The sequence below is a fragment of the Sinocyclocheilus anshuiensis genome, unplaced genomic scaffold (assembly GCF_001515605.1).
Source record: "Sinocyclocheilus anshuiensis isolate Anshui unplaced genomic scaffold, SAMN03320099.WGS_v1.1 scaffold332, whole genome shotgun sequence".
Taxonomy (NCBI): Eukaryota; Metazoa; Chordata; class Actinopteri; order Cypriniformes; family Cyprinidae; genus Sinocyclocheilus; species Sinocyclocheilus anshuiensis.
In genome coordinates this window covers 665,207-686,359 of record NW_015554181.1, presented here as the reverse complement: position 1 = coordinate 686,359, position 21,153 = coordinate 665,207, and the positions used below count along the sequence as shown (strand labels likewise).

Here is a 21,153-nt window from a genome sequence, read left to right as displayed (position 1 = left end):
TTCGCCAGCTGAGGAAATTCAACCTGCCACAGGAGCTGCTGAAACTGTTCTACTCTGCTGCCACTGAGTCTGTCCTGTGTTCATCCTTAACTGTCTGGTTTGGTTCAGCTACCAAATCAGACATGACTACAACGGACAGTCAGGACTGCTGAAAGGATTTATCAGTGCCCCTCTGCCCAGCCTCCAAGATCTTTACATCTCCAGAGTGAGGAAAAGGGCTAAGAAAATCACTTTGGACCCCTCACACCCAGCCCACTCTCTCTTCGAACTGTTGCCTTCTGGTCGGCGCTACAAAGCACTGACCACCAAAACAGCCAGGCACAAGAACAGTTTTTTCCCGCAGGCTATATTCAGCCTGAACAATTGAAACTTTATACATCGTTCATCACACCTGACATTTATATACACAGAATCCAAAATTTGTACACTTGTAAACTGCACACTTTGTAAATAACATATCTGCACACTTATAACATATCTGTACATTTACTTAAACAATTAAAAAAATGTTCCTATACTTCTATTTCTGTATATAGTACATTATTTAATTTCTGTGTTATTCCTATGTATGTCTGCACTATCATGTATGTCTGCAATACAGTATGTCTGTACTTTCTTCTGCATTGGAAGCTCCTGTCGTCAAGTCAAATTCCTTGTGTGTGTAAACATACTTGGTAATAAAGCTCTTCTGATTCTGGTTCTGAAAGACCATATTTTACCTATTTTACCATATTTTCTGGAATATAAGTAACATCCAGTGTTATTTTAGTATCACTGAGATACTATTATAGTTTTCATTACAATTGGGATAATTGTTTTATTTTTCATATATTCTGTTTTGATTTTAATTTTAAGTTAAAAGTTTAGTTTTTGTCATTTTTAAAAGTCTATACCGTTTTTGATATTTTTATTTTCAGTTTTAGTTTTCACGGCAAAAAATAATTTTCTTCCTCAGTATTTTTTTTCTTTTCAAGTACAAATATCTAAACATTCTTGAATCAAGATACATTTACTTCAGAAGCAAAATGCCTTAAGATATTTAGTCTTGTTTACTGAAAAATGTATTAATTTGATTAGTTTTTGCTTAAAACAAGAAAAAATATCTGCCAATGGAGTAGGAAAATAATAATAATAAGTCATTTGCTTCTCAAGTAAATGTATTTTGGTTTAAGAATGATGCTTGTACTGGCAAACAAGACAGAAATACTGTATTTACTGTAGTAAATTTAGTGCATCAAGTTAAACTAAATTAAAATGAGATAAAATACACTTTTTTATAATAAATTTTTTTATTTCAATTAACAATTATTTTAGTTTCAAGTAACGAAAATGTTTTTTAAATGGTTTAAGTTTTAGTTTTCTATAATAACCCTTTTTTATTATCTGACTTGCAACTTATATTCCAAATTATTTGTATTTGTGCCGAATGAGAGATGTATGTGAGCCCATGTTTATTTCTATAGAGCATTTTCCACACATTTCAGTTTCAATAAATTAGATTAGGCTTAGCATTTATAATAAATGAGGTTTATAACAAATGGCACTATAATTTATGTTCATGTTCGTTTTATAATTAAACTGTTCACACCTGTTCTGTTGTGCATACTGTTAAATTGAAAAGATTGGTTGTTTAGTGAGGGCAACTAAAATGCATGTCTATAGTGTTTATAATGTTTGTAAACATTTATTGTTTTATTTATATTTTATATTATTTCTGAATGTATTAATCAAAACAAAGCAATTTTAAACCCGTGGAGACATATGGAAAATATGGTATATCTACTCCAATAAAAACATGCATTCCGTGCATTCGTAGTCTGAAATAGCATTTCATTTGGAGTTTACGATTCTCTTTGCAATGTCCCACATGTTTCTCTAGGCGGCAGTGTGGTGTAACAGATGTGGTGTGATGCTAAGACATCATCACTGCAATTCACTTGCCATTAAATGAGCCTTTGAATGCATAAATAAACACAAAGAGATGATGAAAAGGTTAAATTGAAGACTAGTTACCAGGCCAGCAGAGGCAGGTATACTGGTTAACTCCTTCCTGGCAGGTGGCGCCGTGCTGACAGGGGTCAGAGTCACACTCGGGTATGTCGACTTCACAGAAAGATCCCACAAATCCAGTGCCACTGCAGTCGCACTCATAGCTGTAATTCAAAACACCACCGGCTGAAAAACACATTAATTTATACACTAGCTGCGTGGTTTTAAAGGACAGAGAGCCAATTACAGACAGAAAATGTATTTATATGATGTTATATAATCATCTCAGACAAATCATTCCCATGCCATTACACTTCCACTTCTAATATCTCCTCAAACACACTACACTTTCATTCAGTATTGCTTAACGTAAGTTAAAGTGCATTTATTCTAAGCTTGACCAGTGGAGACCTCCGGAGGGGCAGGGGGAGAAATTGCATTATGAGGGCACAGAAATCTTGGTCCCCCTCGGGAAAGTCGCGATCTGAGATGTATGTGATTCATGCCGGATCATTTTTGACACTGATATGGTGATTGTAGTTTAAAATAACTGAGAAGTCACATTTGAAAGAGAAACATGACTTGATGCACTGGTTGAAACACAGATTAATTAAGATACTGGATAATTTGATAAAGTACTTGTTGATTACTTGAACAATTTATTAGTTAAGACACTGACTGACTTGATAAAACACTGGTTAATTAGTACATACACTAAATCTTCATTAGTCGTGGCACTGATTGATTAGTTAAAACACTGGTTGGTTGGTTGGATTAAGGAGCTGGCTTAATTTAGACATTGGTTGATTGGTTAAGAAACTGATTGATTAGTTAAGACACTCATTGATTAGCCACAGCAGTGACTGATTAGTTTAGACACTAGCTAAACAATTAAGGCACTGGTTGATTAGTTAAGACTCCGACTGACTAGCCACAGATTGATTAGATAAGAAACTTTTTTATTAGTTAAGGCACTGACTGATCAGTTAAGGGACTAGTTGCTAAGTTAAGTTATTGACTGACTAGCCACAGATTGATTAATTTAGAAACTGATTTATTAGTTAAGGCACTGGTTGATTAGTAAAGGCACTGATTAATTAGCCACAGATTAATTATTTAACTGGTTGAATGATTAAGACGCTGTTTGATTATTTAAGACACTGATTGACTAGCCAGAGATTGATTCATTTAGACAATGATGATTGGTTAAAACAATGATTGATTAGTTAAGACACTCATTAGCTGCTTTTCCACCAAAATTACTTGGAACAATTTGTCCCAGGAACTTTTTTCCCCCAGACCTGTTGCTGTCTGCGTTTCCATCGCAGTCTAATATACCGTGAAGATTAGGCAAAATAGTCGTATGACGTAGGTCTGCGCGCGTTTCTCAATACCAATACGCAAATTTCGGACTTCGCGAGTTCGACTCAGGAGAGTGAATTCCTGCGGACGGGACAACGCAAGTCCGGTAATTCCTTGCCTTGGCTACTGCAATTTTCCTCACTATATTTACAATAAGACGAAATATGATGTCAAACACCACTGCCTCTTTTCGTTTTCATTTAAACATATTAATAGAATAAAGACCAAAGATTACCTGTTAGATTTACCCAAAACAAATTATATCTTATGTTTAACCACTACAGAGACCTCAGAGCCAGCGGCAAATGTCAGAAGGACTAGCCGAGTTGAGGCTGCTCTCGTCGGGAAACATGAGCACTGAGCACCCGCTGATTGCCTGGAGCTCACGTCTCCGAAATCGGCAACGCACATTTTCAAATAGGCACTGTCTTTATAAATTTAGCAGATTTGAGCTTTAAACGATTACGTTCTCGCCTGAAATACTTTTAAAACTACATTTCATGACACCATAACAGTAATATTTTAAAAAAATGATGCGAATATATGGTGGTTGAAATGCAATGCTGTTTGAACTCAACCAATCAGCATGTTCAGCGCCCAAGTCCCGCCCCCAAAAGTTCCAAACCTTTGAAAAAGTACTAGGCTACATTCTTAAAAATAAAGGTGCTTCACGATGCCATAGAAGAACCTTTTTGTCTAAATGGTTCCATAAAGAACCTTTAACATCTGAAGAACCTTTCTGTTTCACAAAAGGTTCTTTGGGGTGAAAGAAGGTTCTTCAGATTATAAAGAGGTAAGAAAGAGATGGTTCTTTAAAGAACTTTTGACTGAATGGTTCTTTGTGGAACCAAAAATGGTTCTTCTATGGCATCGCTTGAAGAACCTTTTGAAGCACCTTTATTTTTAAGAGTGTACCTCACGAGCAGGGACTTTCTGAGGGGCAAATTTTTACCCGGAACTTTATTTAGATCCTTGTTCTTGCGGTGGAAACACACCGAGTACCGGCCCAAAGTCCCTAGTTCCTGGGGAAAGTTCCTGTGTGGGAAAAGGGGCTATTGATTGATTAGCCACGGACTGAATAGTTAAAACACTGATTGATTAGTTAAGGCACTACGTGATTAGTTAAAGGGTTAGTTCACCCAAAAATGACATTGTCATGTCATTAATTACTCACCCTCGTGTTGTTCCAAACCCATAAGACCTTCGTTCATCTTCGGAACACAATTTAAGATATTTTTGATGAAATCTGACACGTGACGCGAGTGTGTGGCGGCGCTGACCCAGATCTGGCGTAATGATGTCATCACGCCGGATCTGAGTCAGCGCCGGCGCCGCCACACGCTCGCGTCATGGTACTGTCGTGAACGCGCATCCAAAGTGATGCAGTAGGGACGAAAATGTGGAATAAAGTTGTTATTTTTGTTTTCTTTGCGTAAAAAAGTATTCTCGTAGCTTCGTAACTTTACAGTTGAACCACTGATGTCACACGGACTACTTTGTCGATTATCTTGGTACTTTTATGGACCTTGAACGTGGTATACTCCGTCTAGAAGCCTACGATCCTGTGACCAGGCCTTGTTGGTGGTCCCTCACGTTAGGCTTAAGCGTAGAGGGGAGTGTGCATTTGCAGTGGCAGGGCCACGACTCTGGAATACCCTACCCTTAGAGATTAGAATGGCCCCTTCTTTGTCTGTTTTTAAGTCCTTGCTAAAAACTTATTTGTTTTCCTTAGTGTATTGACTACTGGGATATGGTAATTTTTAAACATGCGGTTTTACATTTTTGTCTGGTTTGTTCTCTGTGAATTAATGACAGAATTTTCATTTTTGGTTGAACTAACCCTTTAAGACACCAATTGATTAGCCACAAACTGATTAGTTGAAACACTGGTTAATTAGTTATAGCACTGGTTGATCAGTTAAGGCACTGAGTGATTAGTTAAGACACAAACTGATTAGCTACAGACTGATTAGTTAAAACACTGGTCAATTAGTTTTGGCACAGGTTGATTAGTTAAGGCACTGAGTGATTATAAGGCACCAATTGATTAGCCACATACTGATTAGTTAAAACACTGGTTAATTAGTTAAAGCACTTGTTGATCAGTTAAGGCACTGAGTGATTAGTTAAGGCACCAATTGATTAGCCACATACTGATTAGTTAAAACACTGGTTAATTAGTTAAAGCACTTGTTGATCAGTTAAGGCACTGAGTGATTAGTTAAGGCACCAATTGATTAGCCACATACTGATTAGTTAAAACACTGGTTAATTAGTTAAAGCACTTGTTGATCAGTTAAGGCACTGAGTGATTAGTTAAGGCACCAATTGATTAGCCACATACTGATTAGTTAAAACACTGGTTAATTAGTTAAAGCACTTGTTGATCAGTTAAGGCACTGAGTGATTAGTTAAGGCACCAATTGATTAGCCACATACTGATTAGTTAAAACACTGGTTAATTAGTTAAAGCACTTGTTGATCAGTTAAGGCACTGAGTGATTAGTTAAGGCACCAATTGATTAGCCACATACTGATTAGTTAAAACACTGGTTAATTAGTTAAAGCACTTGTTGATCAGTTAAGGCACTGAGTGATTAGTTAAGGCACCAATTGATTAGCCACATACTGATTAGTTAAAACACTGGTTAATTAGTTAAAGCACTTGTTGATCAGTTAAGGCACTGAGTGATTAGTTAAGGCACCAATTGATTAGCCACATACTGATTAGTTAAAACACTGGTTAATTAGTTAAAGCACTTGTTGATCACTTAAGGCACAGAGTGATTAGTTAAGGCCACCTTCCTGCAGAATTTAGCTCTAACCCTAATTAAACAGCTAATAATGGTAAATTATAAAGGCAAGTGTGGTCTGAAACCTCCATGATCAGACTGAAGCCGGATCAGTTCACTCACCCGTTCACCATATCCAGACATGTTCCTCCATGTTGGCAGGGTGAACCGTCACACTCGTTGATGTCCAGCTCACAGTTAATGCCCTCGTATCCCGGCACACACTCACAGGTGTACAGACCCACGTGATCGTGGCAGGGGGCGCCGTTCTGACAGGGATCCGCCTCACATTCATCAACATCAACTTCACAGTTCACTCCTGCAGGAGAAATCAACACACAGACTCACTCACAGAAGAAACTAGTCAATGGAGTCCTCTCAAAACACCTGCTGCATCCATGATGGCTGTGTTGAATACACTGTTGTATTATATATGTGGCATTGCCATATTTGGAGTACAGAGGTATATGAATATGGTAACATTAACGTGGTATATGATATCAATCAAAAGTTACAAAAAAAAAGTTAAAAAGTATCTAAAGTTACACTTTATTTTGATAGTCCACATTAGACTTTCTACTAACTATAAGTAACTTTGCAACTACATGTCTACTAACTCTCAGAATAGACTGGGGTTAGGTTTAGGGTTAGTAGAATAAGTTGACATAGACTTGCAAAGTTTCTCATAGTCAGTATGTTGTATGTTGTGGATCCATCAAAATAAAGTGTTAGAATATATTAAGCAGACAGTCTACTAATACTCTAATGACTGCTAGTTGACATTTAGTTGCAAAGTTACTGTTAGTAGAATGTCTAAAGTGGACTATCAAAATAAAGTGTTTCCAAAGTTTGCACACGCTTGACTAAATTTATGATTTTTAAACCTTTCTGGGTGGCATTCATGGCATTTTTTCTACCTAAATGCCTGAAATTATTTCTGCAGACAAATAAAAGTTGCATATATGAATACATTTCTATAAAAATTAAATTCTAATAAAATAATAAGTGTCATAAGTGTTTTAATAAGCATCTTAAATAATCATAAATATTTAGCAAATAAATAATTAACATAAAATACACAAACTAAAATAAAAAAAAAAGTTTAAAAGTTTAAAAAAAAAAACAATTTTTAAGTTTTTTCTTTACACCTTTTTGATGGCAAAAGTTAAATTCCTCCTTTGAAACCTTTTTCTGCTTAAATGTCTGAAATTATTTTTGTAGACAAATATAAATTGTCTAAGAATATATTTGTTTATAAAACATTAATAGTTTTATAGTTATACATTATTTAAATAAAATAATTGTAATAAACATGGTTCAAAATTATATAAATCAGAATTTAATTAATAAATTATAATTATTTTTAAATAAAAAACATTTATTTGCAGTGAAGCTGGCTGACAGAAAGTCGAAGGAAACTTAAATATAAAATATTTTTTTATATACTTTTTTATTTTTACATTTTTATCTAATATTTTTATTAATGTATTATTTTAAGAAAGAAAGAAAGAAAGAAAAATGCAGTAAAGTTAGCGAAGAAAATGTCCAAAGGAACTCAAAAATAAGAATGTTTTTATTTTTATTATTTGATCACAACTGTTTAAAATTCTCTGAATTATATAGTGACCAAAGAATGAGCAGACTCTTCTATGATGTAATACTTCAAAGATATTATGATATGCTTTAGTTCATTTCAGAATCTCATGCATTGTAACAATCTTAGAATCTCTTGTTTATTGTCTTCATGCTTGCAAGTTACAAGTTTTTTGGTTGCTAAATAAATAAATACTTGATGGTAAGCTGGTAGTGTATATTAGAGTATTTTAAAGTGCCATGAATACCACGGTACAGCCACAGTACGTTTTTGACAGTCCTTACCTGTAAACCCAATGAGGCATTCGCAGATATAGCGGTCCTTCCCATTGATGCACGTTCCGTTGTTCTCGCAGGGTTGAGATGCACACTCGTTGATGTCAATATCACAGTGGTAACCTTGGAAACCAGGTACGCAGTAGCATTGATACAGGTCAGTCCCATCCTGACAGATGGCGCCGTTCCTGCAGGGCTGCGACAGACACTCATCGATGTCTTCTTCACAGTGTTGACCCCGGAAACCCGCGGCGCACCGGCACTCGTAGCCGCTCGCCGCCCGAATGCAGGTGGCATTATTAAAGCATGGCTCATCGGCGCAGTCTTGCACCCTTGTCCCACAGTCGTCCCCGCCGTATCCGCTGGGACAGTGGCACGAATATCCATTAACTCCATCCATGCAGTAGCTCTTGAGGCCTATACAGGGGTTGCTCTCACATTCGTTGATGTTTCGGGTGCAGTTGGGGCCGTCGAAGCCATCAGGACACAGACAGGTGTAGTTCTCAGTTCCTGTGGTGCTGAAGCAGCTGGACGGACAGCCTGCGTTTTCACACGGGTCGAATAAACGCTCACAGTGCTCACCTGTGTATAAAGGTGGGGTAACAGAGCAGATGCACAGGTAGCTGTTCAGAGTCGGGATGCAGGTGCTGTTGTTTTGGCAGGGAGAGGACAGACACACGTCAGACGTGACTGTGCAGAACAGACCTGCGGATGCAAACCATGATTAGTGTTACACGCTACAAGAGCATTTTAACAAAGATGATTCAACTAAAAAAAAAAAAAAGGAGTCGTTTGATGTTTCTATGAGGCTAAAGGTGTGTGGGATGAAATTAATTGAAAATTCAACATTTTTTAGATAAACTGTGAATGTTGGCTTGACAAAGACTTTGAAAGTTTTGAAAAAAGTTTGAAGACAGACAGACAGACAGACAGACAGACAGACAGACAGACAGACAGATAGACAGATAGATAGATAGATAGATAGATAGATAGATAGATAGATAGATAGATAGATAGATTCAGTAAAATCCTCTTCCTGTCATTCTAATTCAAATCCCAGTGCAACTTCTTGTGTGTTGTGGCCAATTCAGTTCAAATTCACACTCGTGAAATTAAAGAGAGGCGCTTCTAAAACACTGTGTGACTCCAGCGTAGGAATAACCATTTGTCGGATCAAACCTACAACTCTCTGCTCACCGGCTGGAGATTTAACCTCTGCACCACACCGTCTACTCAAAGTAAATCACAAAGTGAGAGTAAGTGAGGACAGTATGAAAGATTCAGCCTAACCTAACAGATCTTCAGCACGCTCTTAAAGAAACTTCCCATGAGTGAGACTGCCCTGCTTGTGAAGACCACGAGTCTTATGAACTGTATTCCCACAGCAGACTCTCACCTGACAGCATGGGCGTCGCTAGGCCATTTTAGGGGGGCTATAGTGTGTGTTTAACAATAGATTGTTATAATATCTGCATCTGTGCAGTTCTGTTCTTTGTCATAAATACAGTTTGCAAAATATCAATCGGTTCCCCATCTACTGTAGCCTAAGTTTTCGCTGCGTTCACCACTCATCACACCACAGCTGTTTCCTCCAGTGAAAATTAAGCACATATGAAGGCATACTTTATAAAACGATCACATTGCTATTTTCATTTGAAAATTTAACTTTCAATGTAATAGATTTTCCAGTGCATGTGGCAAAGGGGCTGAGCCCCCCTAAAATGAAAATCCTAGAATCACCCCTGCCTGACAGTCTATGCATCTTTATGTCACCAGAACCTCAGATGTGAGACTCAATGGCCTTCAGTGACATTCAGGACAGGCCCGGTATGTGACAGCACTACTAACACACACATGGTGCTGCTGACTGCAGATTTACACTGGGACTCCTGTAGGATAAAGGGGCTTTGGTATTCACTAGTACCTCCTAACGATATCACACCATATCAGAGCAGATGGGGAGCGTCTTACCAACTGACTAAACCTCCACCAGATGCTCCGTAAATGGGTTTTCAGCTTAACCGACCACCACTCACTGAAACTAATCCATCCTCACGCACGTGATGCATAAATATACCTGTCCATATAGATCTGTCATCATTATTGAGATATATTTAATTAGCCCTGCTAATACAGACAAGCTACTTAGATTAACCAGCAACCGGTTTCACCAAAAACTAGTCAATTTATGGTTAAAACAAGACAAAAAAACTGGGAAAAAATGGACTTAACTCTGACTTAAGAGTAAGAGTGTAAGAGTAACTTTGATGTTGTTAGTAATATTTCAAGATGAACACTACTGGACTAAAACAACTCCCAGACATAATTTTATTTTTTTTAATCCTGAATGTCAGTTATGATCATCAGGCTTTTGAGGAACATTTATTTGTTAATCTCTCAATCATCATTGTATTGCATTATATGTTTTAAAACTGCAAAGCTTTGATTGTCAAACCAAGCATTTAAATATCATCTTAAGACATTTTTTGGAAATATAGAGTGACGACTAATATTTATATGCATTTTATTGTTATAAAGATCCATTGACTTACATTGCAAGCTATCAGAATTTTATCTTAATTTTTGTCCATATAAATATCAGCATCTGCACCAAATTGCATATTTTTGCCCAGTTTGGGACTGAATAAAATTTAGCTGTTTTTTCATCCATATTCTCACTTTATTATACTATATGAGACAAAGGTCTGATGGATCAAATATGATACTCAACAAAAAGCACATATGCAAACTTTTTAATGTTTCTCTAGTTCACTCAAAAAAAAGGTACAAAAGTTGTCACTGGTGGCGGTACATTTTAAAAAGGTTCTAAAATGTATAATTATGGTACTGATATGTACTTTTTAAGGTACTTATACACTTAAAAATAAAGGTGCTTACAAGGTGCTTCACAGCGATGGCATAGAAGAACCATCTTTCTTGCCTTTTTAAAATCGCCACAAAGAACTTTTTGTGAAACAGAAAGGTTCTTCAGATGTTAAAGGTTCTTTATTGAACCATTTAGACAAAAATGTTCTTCTATGGCATCGTGAAGCACCTTTATTTTTAAGAGTGTATGCACCTTTAGTGGTAAATAAAGTACAAAGGTGTACGTGTTTCAAAGATAGCACCCCAGTGACAGCTTTTGTACCTTGTTCAATAAACTCTTCCATTTAGATTTTTCTATTATTTCATATGTCAGGCTTTACAGGGTGAGGGATATTTAGTCATTTCTACAGGAAAATTACTGATTAAGAAAATATTTTTTTGCAAAAAGTGAAGGACACATTTAAGCATGAGTCACTGGCATTCACACTTTTAGTAGACAAGAACACAGAGAGAAAAACTGTGTCAGGAGGTCTAGGAGTGACTGTGAATGACCTACAGTCTCTAATCCAGGATCATCTGGTCTGAGAAGAAAGAGAGAGAGACAGACTTGAACACTGATCGAAACCAACACAATTCTCTAATACTTTGTCAGCCACAGCTCTCAATAAAACAAACACATGTTGCTGTTGTTTGAATAAACGAGAAGATCTGAAGTCTAGACAGAGCTTGCGGATGGGCTTCAGAAGCTTCCCTTTCGAATCAAGTCTATTGAAAAACTCTGGTAAACAACATCTCAGACTAGCAGAAGAGAGACATGTGGTATGAACCCTCAGGACAGAAGATTGTATCAGACCCCGGGCCCGAGAAAACCAGACAGGGGCCACTATAGATCATCCTTTAATAAACACATGCCATTCGGTATTACTTGCTACTTTGGGGTCTTATCAGCAAACACATGCTTTTACTACGGATAAAATATAATTAAATAATGGTTACAGTCATTTGGGCTTCATCAAAGTCTGCTAACACCTACATGTTTTCCACACGATTCCAGCATTAAATCATCGACAGCAGACCAATAAACAGCCATTAGGAAAGCATAAGTGACCCTAAATCAGACAACAGCACACAAACATGCATTAAAAACAATCACAACAAAGTTTCCCCAAATCCTGTTTTGATTGAAACACTAAAGCTGTCCGTACTGAACACACAGGTACAGCGAGTATCTTGCTTAAAGGCATTTCATATGCAGGCTCGTTCTGTTTTCTTTGTCATATCCAGTCAGAAATATATTGCATATTTCAAACAACTGCTTCAGAAGAAATGAGAGTCAAAAATTGTGGCTCCAAGTTCAAGAATCTTACATCTTCACTGAACATTCAGGTATGGATTCAAACAGTATATAATATCATCTTTGCTCTTTTGAGTCCTAACAGTTCAGATACGCTGTAAAATGTAAATTTTAGCATTTTCTTTCACTCTTTCTGAATGAATGCCAAACTTAAACTTTATTTTATTAATACTCTTTTCTAATACTGTACCTCTTATTTGAACTCAAAAGTCAACTCAAATTTATTTGTATAGTTCTTTTCACAATACACAGTTTCAAAGCAGCTTTACAGAAAATCATGATGTTCATGTTTATAATATCTTAATTTCTTCATGCCTTATCGCTGCATTTAGCAGATTAGATGATAATATAGTTACATTTTGCGACAATACAAGCAGTTGAGATTTGCTATATCACTTTACACAAGTGTACTGTATATATGCAAATAAACTGGACATACTTATATATCCTATTTTATATAAAGAGCTGGGCGATAATCAGTGTTGGGGAAAGTTACTTTTAAAAGTAATGCATTACAATACTGTTACTTTCTAAAAAAGTAACTAATTGGGTTACTTAGTCGTCTGAAGAGTCACAAGAGTCATCTGATTACATAACTTGTAATGTGTTACTACCCCCAACACTGGTGATAATATAGCTATTTTTTGCTAAATAAATGAATAAAATACAGGCAGTTGCTATAGTATTGATTTACATGAGTGCATGTATGATATATATCCAACTTACAAACAGCTGTTTGATAATAGTATTTTTTTTTAATGTTGCAATTGATACAAACAATCATGCAGTCAATCATTTGCTATATAGTATATATGTAAATGTACAATGTAAAATAGCATGTATTATATACATATATCCAACTTTTAATATATCCCTGGGTGATCATTTCAAATGTCTTTTTGTCATATCTCATTTGTAAACATAAAGAGATTGTGTTAAAAGGAAGAGCTGCAGCTGGACTTCATCAAAAACTCATTTTGGCTTGTGAAACACAGCACAGCAGCATTAGTGTCTGTCCTGCTCTGAAATGCTTTTGCTGGTGTGATTCAGGATTTTGCTCTTCTGTTATCTACAGCCCTGATGCCCTCTGACCTCTCTGTGTCCGACAGCTCTCAGAGACATGAGCCTCCTCTGAGAGACGGATGAACCAGCGGCTGGTACAGACTCTCACGCACAGGAGAGAACAGGGAGAAAACACACACGTGCTGGCGAAAACTGGAGGAAGGGGTACTGGATTGGTTATATAAAGGTCATTCCAGATCCATAGATCCAGACTTGAGTTTGCACACTTGACTTTTAAAAAAAAAAAAAATTTTTTTATAAATGTTAAAATGTAAATGTATAAACTCTCTCTACATTTATATACATTCTAACCTAAACTTTTGATGTTGAAAACAAAATGTTTTGTGTACATGTTATGAATCAACTGCCTGATTTGTAATATAACAGACGTATACCATATATATGCTACTGTTCAAAAGGAATCATTAAAACATAAAGGGATAGTTCACCCAAAAATGAAAATTAGCCCATGATTTACTCACCCTCAAGCCATCCCAGTGTGTATATGACATTCTTCTTTCAGACTAATACAATCGGAGTTATATTAAATAATGTCCAGGCTAATCCATGCTTTATAATGGGAGTGGATGGTAGCCCACAATTTGAAGTCGAAAACATTGCACCCATCCATTATAAAAGAAGTCCACACGGCTCCGGGGGGTTAATAAATGCCTTCTGAAGCGACGCAATGCGTTTGTGTCAGAAAAATATCCATATTTACAACTTTATAAATCTTGATCTCTAGCTTCCGCTAACTGTGGTACGCGTGCTCACGAGAGAGTGGCGTCCAGCGGATGACGTAGCACGTAAGCAAACGCGGTGACGAACGCAGAAGTGACGAACGTGGAAGCGCAGAGGAGAGAGCAAAACAAAACACCGGTCACGAATTAGTAGTACAAAACGAGGATTTGTAAAGAAAAATGTCGAAGGATTTCGATATAAGCCAAGAGAAGACTGGTTTTCCTTTGCTGTAAACAAAACTTGTTTCTCGCGAGACTAGCATATTCTCACCAGAGCTTATGCTACGCTTACGTGCTACGTCATCCGCTGGACGCCACTCTCTTGTGAACGAGCGTACGACAGTTAGCGGAAGCTAGAGATTAAGGTTTATAAAGTTGTAAATATGGATATTTTTCTTACACAAATGCATCGTGTCGCTTCAGAAAGCCTTTATTAACCCCCCAGAGCCGTGTGGACTTCTTTTATAATGGATGGGTGCAATTTTTTTTACTTCAAATTTTGGAGTACACTCCCATTATAAAGCATGGATTAGCCTGGACATTATTTAATATAACTCTGATTATATTCGTCTGAAAGAAGAATGTCATATACACCTAGGATGGCTTGAGGGTGAGTAAATCATGGGGTAATTTTCATTTTTGGGTGAACTACCCCTTTGAACTTTTTTTTCTTAATGAAATCAATACTGCATTAATGCTGCAAGGGTGCATTAATGTGATCACAATTTTGCTTTTTTTGTCAAATAAAATAAAATAAAAATTTTCTGTTTTATTCAGTAAATTCAACAAAAAATATGTTCACGTAAACAAACTACATTTATACATATATACTACCATTCAAAAGGGGCTGTTAAGATTTGTTAGGATTTTTTGTTGAATGAAATTAATCTTTTTATTCAAGGATGCATTAAAGTGATCACAATTTTGCACACTTCAGCCTCTTTTTCGGTAAAACCTTACATTTTTTTTATTTCAATTTTTTCAATAAATCTAAAATATGATATGCTAAATATGAACTGAATATATACATACAGTACATGCATATCATTTAAAAGGGGTTGTTAAGACTTGTCTTTACTATTGAAAGAAATTAATCATTTTTGTCAAGGATGAATTAAACTTAGTTTAGTACAGTTTGATAAACCAAAACAAAATAAAATAAACCTTTTTTTTTTTTTTTATTCAATAAATTAAACCAAAAAGATGTGATGCTCAAGTGAAGAAACTCAATATAAAACTATAATACTATATGTATTACTTTAACCACAAACATAAATGCATGTAAATGTTCTATCACCATATAAACTCCTCTAGTTGGGGTCTCATGGATGTGTTTTAATAAGGGTTTCACTGGGGCCAGAGCCCTGGACATTCAACTCAACTCATATCTGAGTCTCACACTTCATCTGTCTGACGTATGTGAAGATCTCTGTGCCATCCTGATGCAATTCCTGAAAACATCCTCCTATCCTGAAAAAAAACTATTTTCCTTTACAGTGTTTCTGGAGATGGGTTTAATGTAACTAAATGTTTGGAAAACAACAGTAAAGAATTTTACATGTTGTTTTTCAAACAGAAGCTAAGTCTATCCCGTCACGGTCACGGCTTCATCACAGCTTAAAGACACAATGCAGCACATTCAGTCAAAAACATGCGAGCTGCTATTCCACTTAAGCACAAAGAGTGAAGTGGCCGCGCTCTCCAGCAGAGTTTCCATGGCGATGGGCAACTATGCCGCACGTCTTGCCCTGCGCATTCAATCTGCCCAAAAGTACCCAGGATTCAGGCTTCTCGCAACTGCAGAAATAGGTCAAAGCTTCATTCGGGTGGAGTGCAAACAAAATCACTTACACTGAAACTCCCACCACAACAACGATACACACACTCATCAGATGACGCGCAGCTCTTTCATTCATAAGCTAATGAGAAACTAAGAGAAACAGCTCATTAGTGGAGAGAATCACGTTTACGACTGCTTAAGCTAATGGTGAGTGTGTGTGTGTGCGTGCGCTGGTGCTTAATTAAGTGATCAGACGCACCGTTTACACCTGGACCAGTAAACATATAAAAACAAAGAAAATATCCTAGTCACACAAATAAAGGAGGAACGCGAGCCATATCCACCCACAACACTCTAGAAACAGCCTAGCAACACCCTAGCAACCACCCACAACTCTCTAGAACGTTTAGCAACCTCCAACTACACACTACATCCTATGAAAAGCCTAGCAACACCCTAGCGACCACCCACAACACTGTAGAAAGTCTAGCAACCCTCATCAACTACACACAACACCCTAGTAACGCACTAGCAACCACTGACAACACCTTAAAAAGTCTAGCAACCCCCTATAAACTACACACTACACCTTAGAAACAGCCTAGCAACGCCCAAGCAACCACCCACAACACTGTAGTCTAGCAACCCTCCTCAACTACACACTACACCCTAGAAACACCCTAGCAACCATCCATAACACCTTAGAAAGCCTAGCAACCCCCTATAAACTACACACTACACCTTAGAAACAGCTTAGCAACACACTAGCAACCACCCACAACACTGTAGAATCTAGCAACCCTCCTCAACTATACTATACACCCTAGCAACGCCCTAGCAACCACCCACAACACCTTAGAAGGTCTAGAAACCCCATAAACTACACACTACACCTTAGAAACAGCCTAGCAACTCCCTAGCAACCACCCACAACAGTGTAGAAAGTCTAGCAACCCCCTATAAACTACACACTACGCCTTAGAAACAGCCTAGCAACTCCCTAGCAACCACCCACAACAGTGTAGAAAGTCTAGCAACCCCCTATAAACTACACACTACGCCTTAGAAACAGCCTAGCAACGCCCTAGCAACCACCCACAACACCTTAGAAAGTCTAGCAACCCCCAATAAACTACACACTACACCTTAGAAACAGCCTAGCAACACCCTAGCAACCACCCACAACACCTTAGAAAGTCTAGCAACCCCATAAACTACACACTACACCTTAGAAACAGCCTAGCAACTCCCTAGCAACCACCCACAACAGTGTAGAAAGTCTAGCAACCCACATCAACTACACACTACACCCTAGAAACGCCCTAGCAACAACCCACAACATCCTAGACACCACCAACAGTACCCTGGAAACCACTCAGAACACCTAACCAACCACTCAACAATGCCCTATACCACCAAGCTTAACTGCGCATAACATGCAATTAAGTGTCCAAAAACATTACATTCAGTTCACTCTTCAGTATTTTGTTTTAAAGTATATTATTTCCATAATAAGTGCTCTTTTTAAAAGTGCTAAAGTGCACTTCTTTTTTACAAGGAAACCCCCCACAATATGTGAGCATTTTGGTGGTGATGTATAGAAAGTTTTCTTTGAAATTCAGACAATAAGACACCAATTAAATGATGCATTACTACAGTTTACATCCAATACCATGCTGTGCTACGTTTACCCTCAGAACGAGTGACAGGAACACGCTGAGGAGCACAGCAGCGTCTGAACGGACAGTGACTGAGTGTTTGCGCTGAATGGTGATCGCCGTGTGTGTCTCTGCGAGGGGCTTTTCTGATTATTGCTCATTCTAAACAATCTGACGGCCAGCTGGCTGCACTTGTCCTCTATATGCGCTAATGCCCAATTACTGCAGCTCTTCTCTTACAGCTCCCCCACCACACAAATCCACAGAGACCAAAAACTCTCTCTCTCTCCCACACAAAACGCATCTGCCTACAGGACAAAACAACCTGCCAACTGCAGATGCTCAACTTCATAATGCAGAACTCATCAAAGAGCCACTTGTTGCTTTGAATCATTTAATTACACACTATAATGAGAGCGCTGCTGAAGAGACTTCAGATTACGACTACATATATAATAGTTTAATGCTGTAAATTTTGGTAGTTGACATATTATATGTTAAAACAATGCTTTGTCTATTTTTTTTTTTTATAATTATTTATATATGCACTTTTTATTAACCTGTACTAAATTAGAGGCTACATGGAATATTTGTACTTTCAATTATTAATTTGTCACGCCACAGAACCACTGAAGTGAACTGCAAAAACACTAAAATGTGATGATAAATGGTGAAAAACAAACTGTTACAGAAATGTTTATACACTCTCTTATTCATTCATATACACTTTAAGAAAGCATTGATGTTGGAAAAAGTTGATGGACATGTTATGCATTAACTTCTTGTTTTCTATTATAACACTACTGTTCAAAAGTTTAGGGTCTGTTTTAATGTTTTAGAAAGAGGTCTCTTCTACCAAGGCTGCATTTATTTGATCAAAAATATATTTAAAACAGTTACTATTTTTTACAATTTAAAATAGTTGTTTCTATGTGAATATAGCCTATGTTAAAATGTGATTTATTCCTGTGATGCAAATGTAAGGTCAAAAATTATCAAAGACTTCTGCTTTCCTGTCCCAGCTTACATGGTGGAACATACTTGGTAAACATGAAAAGAAATCAAAACAAGGTGAAATAATTGAGGCTTTAAACTACATGCGTTGTATAAGGCTAAGTGAGTTAACAATGTGTCTAACTTTAAGTATAGATGCTACATGTGAAGAACTGCATTCTAAAAAGTCAGAGGCACAAAAGTCAGAAGCTAAGATTCAAGATCTTCAATTGCAGCTAGATAACTTACTAGCTGAGCAGTTAATCCTAACTGAGAAGTGTAAAAATCACAAGGACATCATTGCAGATCTCAAGACTAAGCTTAAGGCACAAGAGTCCATGTCTCCCAAAACACTTAACAGTGATGGGGCAAAAAAGCATGCTCACTTCTTAGAGGAATTGACTTGCTGTGATAATTCTGGAATGAAGCATGTGCCACTGCTCAAAAAAGTGTGCCGATTTCAGTTCTTAAGGTGATGCAGCACCGTAATAGCGCAGAGTCGTGGACCAGAACGCATGGTGTAAAGGAAACATCAGAGAGTCATGAAAATCTTCAAACTTCAGGAGAGCACAGCAAACAACCCTGTGGCAAAGAGAGCAGGTTTGTCGTTCCTGTCACAAAATAGGCCATACAGAGGTTGATTTTATTATAATGCAATTTATTTTAATGTTTCCAAAAACAGTGTAAGAGCTTTTCAGATCATCTTTTGTTCTCACCTTGACCATCTTTTTAAGTGCATAGATTTAAGGGCTTTTTGCCAGAGACAAATTCAATCTGACCACATCAAACCTCTGACCAATGACAAATGCCATGCATACTTTTGCTGTTTGTTGTGACATATGCTCTTTTGAAATCACAGGATTCCTGCTGCATGAGTTCACATCCTGTGTCCTGCCTCAGAAAGAGGGACAAGCGGATTATACCATGTTCAGTGCCTGTTCTTGTGGAGGTGTGAAGTACTCAATGGGTGTTTTGCATATCTATGAAGGGTGCAAGACCATTCGATGAAGATCTCTCACACAGGGCTGAAAGGAGAACGAAGACTGACCAGCTGCAACTGCAACAAGTATGGACCAGAAGACTGTGCTTTACCATCCTTCATCTATTTTGTAACCAATTCAAGTGTAACCGTAACCATAAAATATTGTTATTAAACCATTTCAATTATTAATTATGTGCTAACTAGTCTTGATTCAAGGTTAATATTGAAGTGCTACCTATTGCAATACAATAGCTGATTTGAGAAACATTTCTGATTATTATCAATGTTGAAAACAGTTGTGCTGCTTCATATTTTTGTGGAAACTCTGATATATTTTATTTTTCAGTGTTCTTTGATGAACAGAAAGTTCAAAAGAATAGCATTTATTTGAAATAGAAAACTTTTGAAACATTATTAATCTTTACTGTCACTTTTGATCAATTGAATGCATCCTTGCTGAATGAAAATATTCATTTCTTTAAAAACAACTTACTGACACCAAACATTTGAAGGGTAGTATATATAAAATTGTCACTGAACACTTCACGCCGTTTTCTGAACCGTTTCTTCACACCGCAAAATGAAATAGAAAGAAAAAGAAAAAAAAAACGTCAAATATGAATATATCATAAAGTTGTGTCTCACCCAGTTTGAACATCAATGACAGCAGGACTGCTCTTTTATATCGTAAATAGACCCGTCCAAGCTCCATGTCCTGAAGAGATGATTGACTTCCAGCCTCTAAACCCGCGGCTCCGCGCTGAACTCTCCCCGCATCATGCCCTCTCATCCGGCGCGAGTCAACTTCAGTCAGTCCGCTGCTGCTGACTTACTCTCCGCGGTATGATGGAAAACACGGCAATCCTTTATCCTGCTCCTATCAAACCCTCGCCTGTTGGCGGTCAAATCTTCATCCTCCTCTCTGTCTGTATCTGTCACTCTCTCCCTCACTTTGATTAGACACCGAAGAACTCTCTCTCTCTCGCTCTCTCTCTCTCTCTCTCTCTCTCTGTATGTCTGAGTGCCCGTCTCTCTCTCTCTCTCTCGCTCTCTGTATGTCTGAGTGCCCGTCTCTCTCTCTCTCTCTCGCTCTCTGTATGTCTGAGTGCCCGTCTCTCTCTCTCTCTCTCGCTCTCTGTATGTCTGAGTGCCCGTCTCTCTCTCTCTCTCTCGCTCTCTGTATGTCTGAGTGCCCGTCTCTCTCTCTCTCTCTCGCTCTCTGTATGTCTGAGTGCCCGTCTCTCTCTCTCTCTCTCGCTCTCTGTATGTCTGAGTGCCCGTCTCTCTCTCTCTCTCTCGCTCTCTGTATGTCTGAGTGCCCGTCTCTCTCTCTCTCTCTCGCTCTCTGTATGTCTGAGTGCCCGTCTCTCTCTCTCTCTCTCGCTCTCTGTATGTCTGAGTGCCCGTCTCTCTCTCTCTCTCTCGCTCTCTGTATGTCTGAGTGCCCGTCTCTCTCTCTCTCTCTCGCTCTCTGTATGTCTGAGTGCCCGTCTCTCTCTCTCTCTCTCGCTCTCTCTCTCTCTCTCTGTATGTCTGAGTGCATGTCTCTCTCGCTCTCTCTCTCTCTCTCTGTATGTCTGAGTGCCTCTCTCTCTCTCTCTCTCTCTCTCTCTCTCTCTCTGTATGTCTGAGTGCATATCTCTCTCTCTCTCTCTCTCTCTCTCTCTCTATATTTCTGAGTGCATCTCTCTCTGTATTTCTGAGTGCATCTCTCTCTCTCTCTCTCTCTAGGAGGCAGATGGCCAG

The 21,153-nt window shown here is 37.9% G+C and overlaps 1 pseudogene; it reads right to left on the bottom strand.

The window, feature by feature from the left end:
* The window catches only part of LOC107671044 (protein crumbs homolog 1-like), a 49,633-nt pseudogene extending 29,346 nt beyond the window's left edge, over positions 1 to 20,287 (bottom strand).
* Positions 20,288 to 21,153: the final 866 nt, after the last annotated feature.